The sequence below is a fragment of the Balaenoptera ricei genome, chromosome 14 (genome assembly GCF_028023285.1).
Source record: "Balaenoptera ricei isolate mBalRic1 chromosome 14, mBalRic1.hap2, whole genome shotgun sequence".
In the NCBI taxonomy this organism is placed as follows: domain Eukaryota; kingdom Metazoa; phylum Chordata; class Mammalia; order Artiodactyla; family Balaenopteridae; genus Balaenoptera; species Balaenoptera ricei.
The window spans coordinates 50,860,517-50,868,597 of NC_082652.1; positions in this window are offsets into that span (position 1 = coordinate 50,860,517).

The following is an 8,081-nucleotide window of genomic DNA, read 5'->3' on the forward strand; positions in this document are numbered from 1 at the left end:
AACCTTTAAGTGTCTCTTCTTGTCCTCTCCAATTTGAGACACAGCTTGTATCACCATGAAGTTTCTTCCAATTTCCCTATTCTGTAGTGATTTTTTTCTTCTCATGACCCTGAAGAACTTGACTATATCGCACATTTAGCATCTAGTTGTACTCTGAATATAATTTTCCTCTCATTATTTGGTGCATTACACTGCTCCTCCACCAGCCCCAGTCCATTTGATCCTAAGCTCTTTTAGGACAACGTCTCATTCCTTTTTTGCGTCATCCACCAAAAATACACACATGAATACACACGCAATGAATATCTCTTAATTAACTGCCCTTGCTTGCCGCACTGATTGTCTGCTTCTTGCTCCAAATTTACTGTTTCAGCTAATACAGTGTTTCCCAACCTAATCTGACTAGAGATCGCCTTTGACATTAATATGTCAAACTTACTCAAAATTACTTGGAAATTTTTAAAAATTCATCAAGTTTTGCTTGATATAGAGCAGGGATTTATGTAAAATATTTTATTCTGGGTTAGTACATTGTATCATAATATGACTTTCCCCCACTACTTAAAAATAATTATATAAGAATTAAAATGACATACTGTAGTTCCAAAAAAATTAAAAAATAAAATTACTATATGATACAGCAATTCCACTTCTGGGTATATACCCCAAAGAATTGAAAACAGAGTCTTAAAAAGATATTTGTACATCCATGTTTATAGCAGCCTTATTCACAGAAGATGGAAGCCAACAAGTGTCCATCAACAGATGAATAGATAAGCAAAATGTGGCATAAACATCCAATGGAATGTTAGTCAGCCTTAAAAAGGAAGGGAATTCTGACACATGCTACAACATGGATGAATCTTTTTTTTTTTAATTTATTTATTTAATTTATTTATTTTTGGCTGCGTTGGGTCTTCGCCGCTGTGCGCGGACTCTCTCCAGTTGTGGCGAGCGGGGACTACTCTTTGTTGAGGTGCACAGGCTTCTCATTGCAGTGGCCTCTCCTGTTGCGGAGCACAGGCTCTAGGCGCACAGGCTTCAGTAGCCGTGGCACGCGGGCTTCAGTAGTTGTGGCTCGCGGCTCCAGAGCACAGGCTCAGTAGTTGTGGCGCACGGGCCCAGCTGCTCCACGGCATATGGGATCCTCCTGGACCAGGGCTTGAACCTGTGTCCCCTGCATTGGCAGGCGGACCCCCAACCACTGCGCCACCAGGGAAGCCCAACATGGATGAATCTTGAGGATATAATGCTAAGTGAAATAAGCCAGTCGCAAAAAGACAGCTACTGTATGATTCCACTTATATGAGTGTAATCAATAGAGTAGTCAAATTCATAGAGACAGAAAGTAGAATGGTGGTTTCCAGGGGCTGGGAGAAGGGGTATGGGGAGTAGTTGTTTGATACAAAGTTTCAGTTTTACAATATGGAAAGAGTTCTGGAGATGGGTTGCATAGTAACATGAGTATACTTAACACTACTGAACAGTACACTTAAAAATGGTTAAGATGGTAAATTTTGTTGTGTATCTTTTACAGCAATTTAAAAAATCTAACAGAGTCCATAAAATAAAATTTATAGATGAGATTGTTCAGGAACCAATGGAAAAATTATTGAGAGAAATTAAAGACTGAAATAAATGGAGTGACATCTGTGTTCATGGATTAGAAGACCTGACATTGTAAAAATGACAGTTCTTTCTAAAATTATCTGTAGATTTCATGCAATCCCAATAAAAATTTCAACACTTTTTCTGTAAATTAAAAAACTGATACAAACATTTATATGGAAATGCAAAGACTTAAGAAGAGCCAAGACACTCTTCTTTTTTTCAATTGAAGTATAGTTGATGTACAATAGTATATAAGTTACAGGTGTACAATATAGTGATTCATAATTTTTAAAGGTTATATTCCTTTTATAGTTTTTATAAAATATTGGCTATTTTCCCCATGTTGTACAATATATCCTTGCAGCCTGTTTGATACTTAATAGTTTGTACTTCTTAATCCCTAACCCCTATATTGCCCCTCTCCCCTTCCCTCTCCCATCTGGTAACCACTAGTTTGTTCTCTATATCTGTGAGTCTGTTTCTTTCTTGTTATATCCACTAGTTTGTTGTATTTTTTAGATTCCACATATAAATATCATACAGTATTTGTCTTTCTCTCTCTGACTTATTTAACTTAGCATAATATCCTCCAAGTCCATCCATGTTGTTGCAAATGTCAAAATTTCATTCTTGTTTATGGCTGAATAGTATTCCATTGTATATGTATATACCACATCTTCTTTATCCATTCAATTGTTGATGGACACTTAGGTTGCTTCTGTATCTTGGCAGTTGTAAATAATGCTGCTATGAACATCGGGATGCATGCATCTTTTCGAATTAGTGGGTTTTTTTTTTTTTTTTTTCAGATATATACCCAGGAGTGGAATTGCTGGGTCATATGGTAGTTCTATTTTTAGTTTTTTGAGAAACCTCCATACTATTTTCCACAGTGGCTGCACCAATTTACATTCCCACCAACAGTGTGTACGAGGGTTCCGTTTTCTCCACATCCTGCTCAACATATGTTATTTGTGTTCTTTTTGATGATAGTCATTCTGATAGGTATGAGGTGATATCTCATTGTGGTTTTGATTTGCATTTTCTTGATGATTAGCAATGTTGAGCATCTTTTTATGTGCCTGTTGGCCATCTGAATGTCCTCTTTGGAAAAATGTCTGTTCAGGTCTTGTGCCCATTTTTTAATTGGGTTGTTTGGTTTTTTGAAGTTGAGTTGTATGAAGAAGAGCCAAGACACTCTTAAAGGAGAAGAATGAGGTGGTGGGACTTGCTGTTGGCTATAAAGATATATTAAAACTCTGCAGTAGCTAAAAAATGTGTTATTAATGTAAGAATAAATAAACATACCAATGGAAGAGATTAAAGGTACCAGGAATAGATTCACACATACATGTTTAGTTGATGAGTGACACAAGTAGCACTGCAGAATAGTGGGTGAAAGGTGGTCTTTTCAATAAATGATGTTGGATCAATTAATTATCTATGTAGAAAAAGTAAAGTAAAATTTTATCCCTACCTCACACCATACACAAAAATAATTTCCAAGTCAATTTTAGGCCTAAATGTGCAAAGCAAAAAATAAAGATTTTGGAATATAACGTAGGAAAACATCTTCAAGGTATTGGGATGAGAGAGATTTTAAAAGTAGGACATTAAAAGCACTAACCAAAAAAGGAAAAAATGACAGATTTGTCTTATTAAAATTCAGAACTTCTATTCATCAAAAGATTGAAAAGGCAAGCAAGTGTGGGATCTCAGGATTTTAGCTGTGCACCAAATGAGGGGGTAAATAACTAGTCTCATTTTAAGTGGTAGCACTGAAGATAGCTCCAGTCATTTTTATTTTTAAAAAATTTAATTTAAAGGATATACTGTATAGCATAGGTTATACCCATTATACCCATTATCTTGTGATAACCTATAATGGAATATAATCTGCAAAAATACTGAATCACTATGCTGTACACCTGAAACTAACACGATATTATAAATCAAGTATACTTCAATAAAAAATTTAAATTTTTAATGTATTTTTAACTTTTTATTGAAATATGGTTAATGTATCATATTATGTTAGTTTTAGGTTTACTACATAGTGATTTGACTTTCGCATACATTATGAAATGGTTACCACAATATATCTAGTAACCATCTGTCTCCATACAAAGCTATTACAATATTATTGACCACATTTCTTACGCTGTATATTATATCCCATAGCTTATTTATTTTATAACTGGAGGTTTGTGCCTCTTAATCTCCTTCACCTATTTCCCCCCAACATCTTACTCAGTTCCAGTAATTTTTAATAGTATTTTTGAAGGTTCCAGATTTGTTTAACAATATTGAGAGGACCTTACAGCTTCATCAGAGAGTTTGGACATTAATTTTGACAATACGTAGAAGACTAAGCAAATAAAAAATTGAAGCAATGTAATGATCTTCAAGGAGCAAAAACATACAAGGATATTACCGGGAGGAAAATATAATTATATAATACTTTCTGGTTCATCTGTGAATAATACTTACAAAATCATAAATCATAATATGGTAAAGATGATTTATTAATATCCTATTATAACTATATTTAGAATAATTATATATAAATACAGACTAATATTAAATTAAAATTAAATATTGAAAGATATATTTGTAGTTAAATATATTTTAATTTATTAATATTGTATTACCAGTATAATTAGAGGAGGAGGAGGAGGTGGTGGTAGGGAAAGAATTAAATCCGCATCTTCCAAGGTAGTAGTACAGTGTTCTTTGCCTTCTTCTCCACGAGAGGGCGCAAGGTGAATAAGATTGTCAAGTCCATTGTTTCAGCCAGGGCCTTCGGCTGTGACCACGGACTACCACTTACTTCCATTTTGGTAGAGTTAACAAACTACTATTGTTAACATCTAAACAACTGTCTTTGAGGTCCAGGAGCTGTTGAAGGGATACCCAGATGAAGAAGTCATGATTTAAGCACTCACAATCTAGTGGGGTCCCAGAGGGAACAAAAATAATACATTTGGAGGGCGTGCTAAGGGCCCAAGGAGTCCCACAGATAATGAGTTGGGGTGTTCCTTCCGAGAGGTTGGCATGGTTGGGGGTGATGCACTGGATGAGCGATGGAATAGACTGAACATGGAGAGATCAACTGTGGGAGCACTGAGGGCCCAGGGCTGCTGTGGGAATGCAGGATATTCTTCACCAGCAGACTCGGGGCCATGATGAAAGAGGCGAAGGTTTCTTAACCAACACTCTGCCTGCAAACACTGGGCAGTTTCTGAGGTCTGTTCTCCCTTCTCTGTCCCTTGCAGTCTGCTCTGTTCCCTTAAGGGCCCATGACTTTCACACAGACACCACCCCTGCCCGCCCTGCCCCACCCCCATGACCTTCTTCAGGTGCGCTTCACCCTTTCCTCACAGAGGCCTTTCCTTATCCAGGGCCATTTCCTCTAATTCTTTCAGGCTTTCTCCACTTATCTGAGGGTTTGCTCCCTGGTCTCTAGGCCTCTTCTCCTCTCCTGGACCTTCCTCCCCAACACCAGGATTGCTGTCCTTCTTCCGCCTGGTCTCACATCTGTCGCCCAGTCAGCTCCCTTTCTGGAGGGCTGGAAAGGGACTGACCCTCAGGACCCCTGGGGCTCCAGTGAATATGGCTGATGCTCTTTTCACACCTCTGCTTTTCCTTTTGTGGCCAGGTGTTCACGCTGTATCCTCGACATTTCAATCTGATATTTCCAAAGCAGTAGCACTGCTTGTGGACTCTGAACTTGAAACATGAGAAAGTTCTGCACCGCCCTTTCAGATCTTAAACCTGGTTCCAAGTGAGCTTGTCTGTCGTGTGGTGTGATGGTGTGATGGAGATCACAGGGGTCACGATGCACAGGCCCGCCTCCTGGTGCTGACCTTCCCGGCCAGGGTACTTGGGCAAATGAAGGTACTCTGGGAGTCTCAGTTTCCTCACCTGTAAAATGAAGCCAATGAGAGCAATTACCTCATAGGATTGTCCTGAGAAGTAAATGAGGTAACAATAAATGAGGTAGTGTTTCCTAAGCATCTAGGAAATCCTTTACACTAAAAGGAAGTGCTAAAAAATGTAGCTATTATTATTATTTCTTCATCTGTGACACTCAGGTGGGATTGCCAAGGGCAGACTGAATGATCTCCAAGAGGCTCCTTCAAGCTCTTTCCTCTGAGTTTGTCAAATATGACTCGCCATACATGCTGCACGGGTTTTGCTTCCCTCCTCTGTCTCCTCATAGCTTCCTCATAGCTTCCCTCCTCTGTCTCCTCCGGTAACCCCCATGCCGCCCCAGCCCTGGGACACCTCAGTCAACAGCTCTTTGCGCTAAATTCCTCGCTGTTCGAAAGAGCGAGTGGTTTCAGTTCTGGTTGCAGTGGCTTCGCCATCCGGGGAGTCAGCTCCAGGCAAGTGGCATCCACAGGACAAACCAGAGGAGTCATCACCATCTCTGCTCATAATCTGGTTTCTAGATATGAATATGGGTCAAAGGACACTGTATTGGTTGCCATGACAAACCACCTGGCGTATATAAATGTTTTCATTTCTATTCTGGAACAAAATCTCACACAGCCTGCAATGGGACAGTGTTTCCGGGCCTGAGGGGAGGCTGAACCTTCACTGATGTGTCAAACTGGTCAGATTGTCCATTCCCCTTAAGACATTTCTGTTTCCTGGCATTTTGCTGTCTTCCTGCTTTAGAACAACAGCAGCCATGAGTAAACTCTTCACACATTGCACGTGCAATCAAGCGTGGCAGGATTGAGAAGCGGGGCTTGCGTCAGCCCAGTTCAGGCTGAATGACAGGTGCTGCTTTCCCAAGTGACAGAGGGAAGGCAGGAGTGTTTCCCAAGGACCAGGCTCAGGCCACTCAAATGAGAAAGCTGGCCTGGGGTCAACTTATATCCCAACCAAGGAGGCTGCCTGACGAGCAGAACCCCACAGCAGAGTACAGAGGCTCCATCAGACACCTAAAGGTTGAGGAAGGAGTCTGAAGTGACAGACCTGGAAGGAGATCCCCAGAGACTAGGTGTTCAAAAAACCCACAAAAGTACTTCAGGGAGGAAAGTGCTTGCTTCATGGAGAGAGCTGATGCCAGAGCAACACGAAATTCCAAGTTGTATGAGGACTCCCTGCCCCACCTTCACCTCCACCCTGGGTGGGGTCAGAAACCACAGCAAAGGGTGGGGCAAAAGTCATAAACGAGGTTGACGAGAAAACAGAAAAGTATCAGGACCTTTTCCCCTGCAGGTGTGATGGGAAACCCAGCCCAAACATGAAATTTAGTTTTTTTATTATTATTATTATTATTATTATTATTATTATTATTATTGACACCATACTTTAATTAGTAGCCTTGCAGTGACTAGAGGAGCTTTGGTTACTCATAAGTTACCAGAAAAATCTTCAGAGCTGCTGGAGCGCTTCTCCTCGGGGCAGGGGAGAACTAGCCCCACCTCAGGGGAAATGAGTGATGCTGTCTGAGCCCATCTCCATGAAGCCTGTTTGCTTCTTATAGAGGCCAGGCTGGCAATCCACGCCAGAGTTAGGAGTTCAATGGAGTGGCCATAAGGAGCGACAGTGGCTGTCGGCTTTATTCTAGTGCAGGATGCCGAGCCCCAAGACAAGCAGAGGGCTTTTCACATCTCCCAGAAGCAGGGGATCTCTGCTGAGCTGGATAGGATGGGGGTTAGAGGAGAAGGGAGGGTGTGAAATAGACTATTCAGAGGGAGTGGATGTGACCGTGACCGAGGAGTGCAGAGACCCTGGTTGGCGGGGCTGCTGCTCATTTGAGATTTGTGACATCTCTGTCCCTTTGATACCTGCTTCTTGGGTCCGATGGCTGGATGATTAAGGTTAACAAGCACTGGGGTTTCACCCCCGTGTAGAGAAAGGCTGCAAGAAGGGCATTAGATGGCAGGTGGTGACATGCTGGACCACAGGTAGTCTGGGCTGGATGAGGAAGAAAGGGAGACACCGGCACTGCAGACCGTGCCCCATGGGTCCAGGTGTTGGAGCTGGGATCTGTAGAGAGCGGGGGCCACAGGAGCTGGAGGTGCCAGGACAGCAGGCTTCCCAGCAAGCTTCTGAAGTGGGGCATCTACTTGTGAAAATAAGATCTGGGCTTAGGCTGTGGGTGCTGAGGTGTAAGGAGAGGATGACTGTAGAGATGGTGAAGGACTGAGAAACCAGAGTGTGGTGGTTCATCCATTGTAGGGAATTGACAGGGGACAGGTAATGTTAGGGGAAACACTAACTGAAACCGCCCACCCTGGCCAGGCACCACAGTAACCATCTTCATGAGTTATTTTACAACAGGAGGTCCTGGTAAGGAACATGGAACTAACAAGCCACCACCAACCAGGAGAATTCCGGAAAGGTCAAAAGGAGACGCCAGTCCATATGTCCTACCAACCTCCCAGAATCTTCCTCGCTGGAATCCATCTTGGCTGAGTGATGCGTGCGCCACCAGGAAGGACTATGAGTCA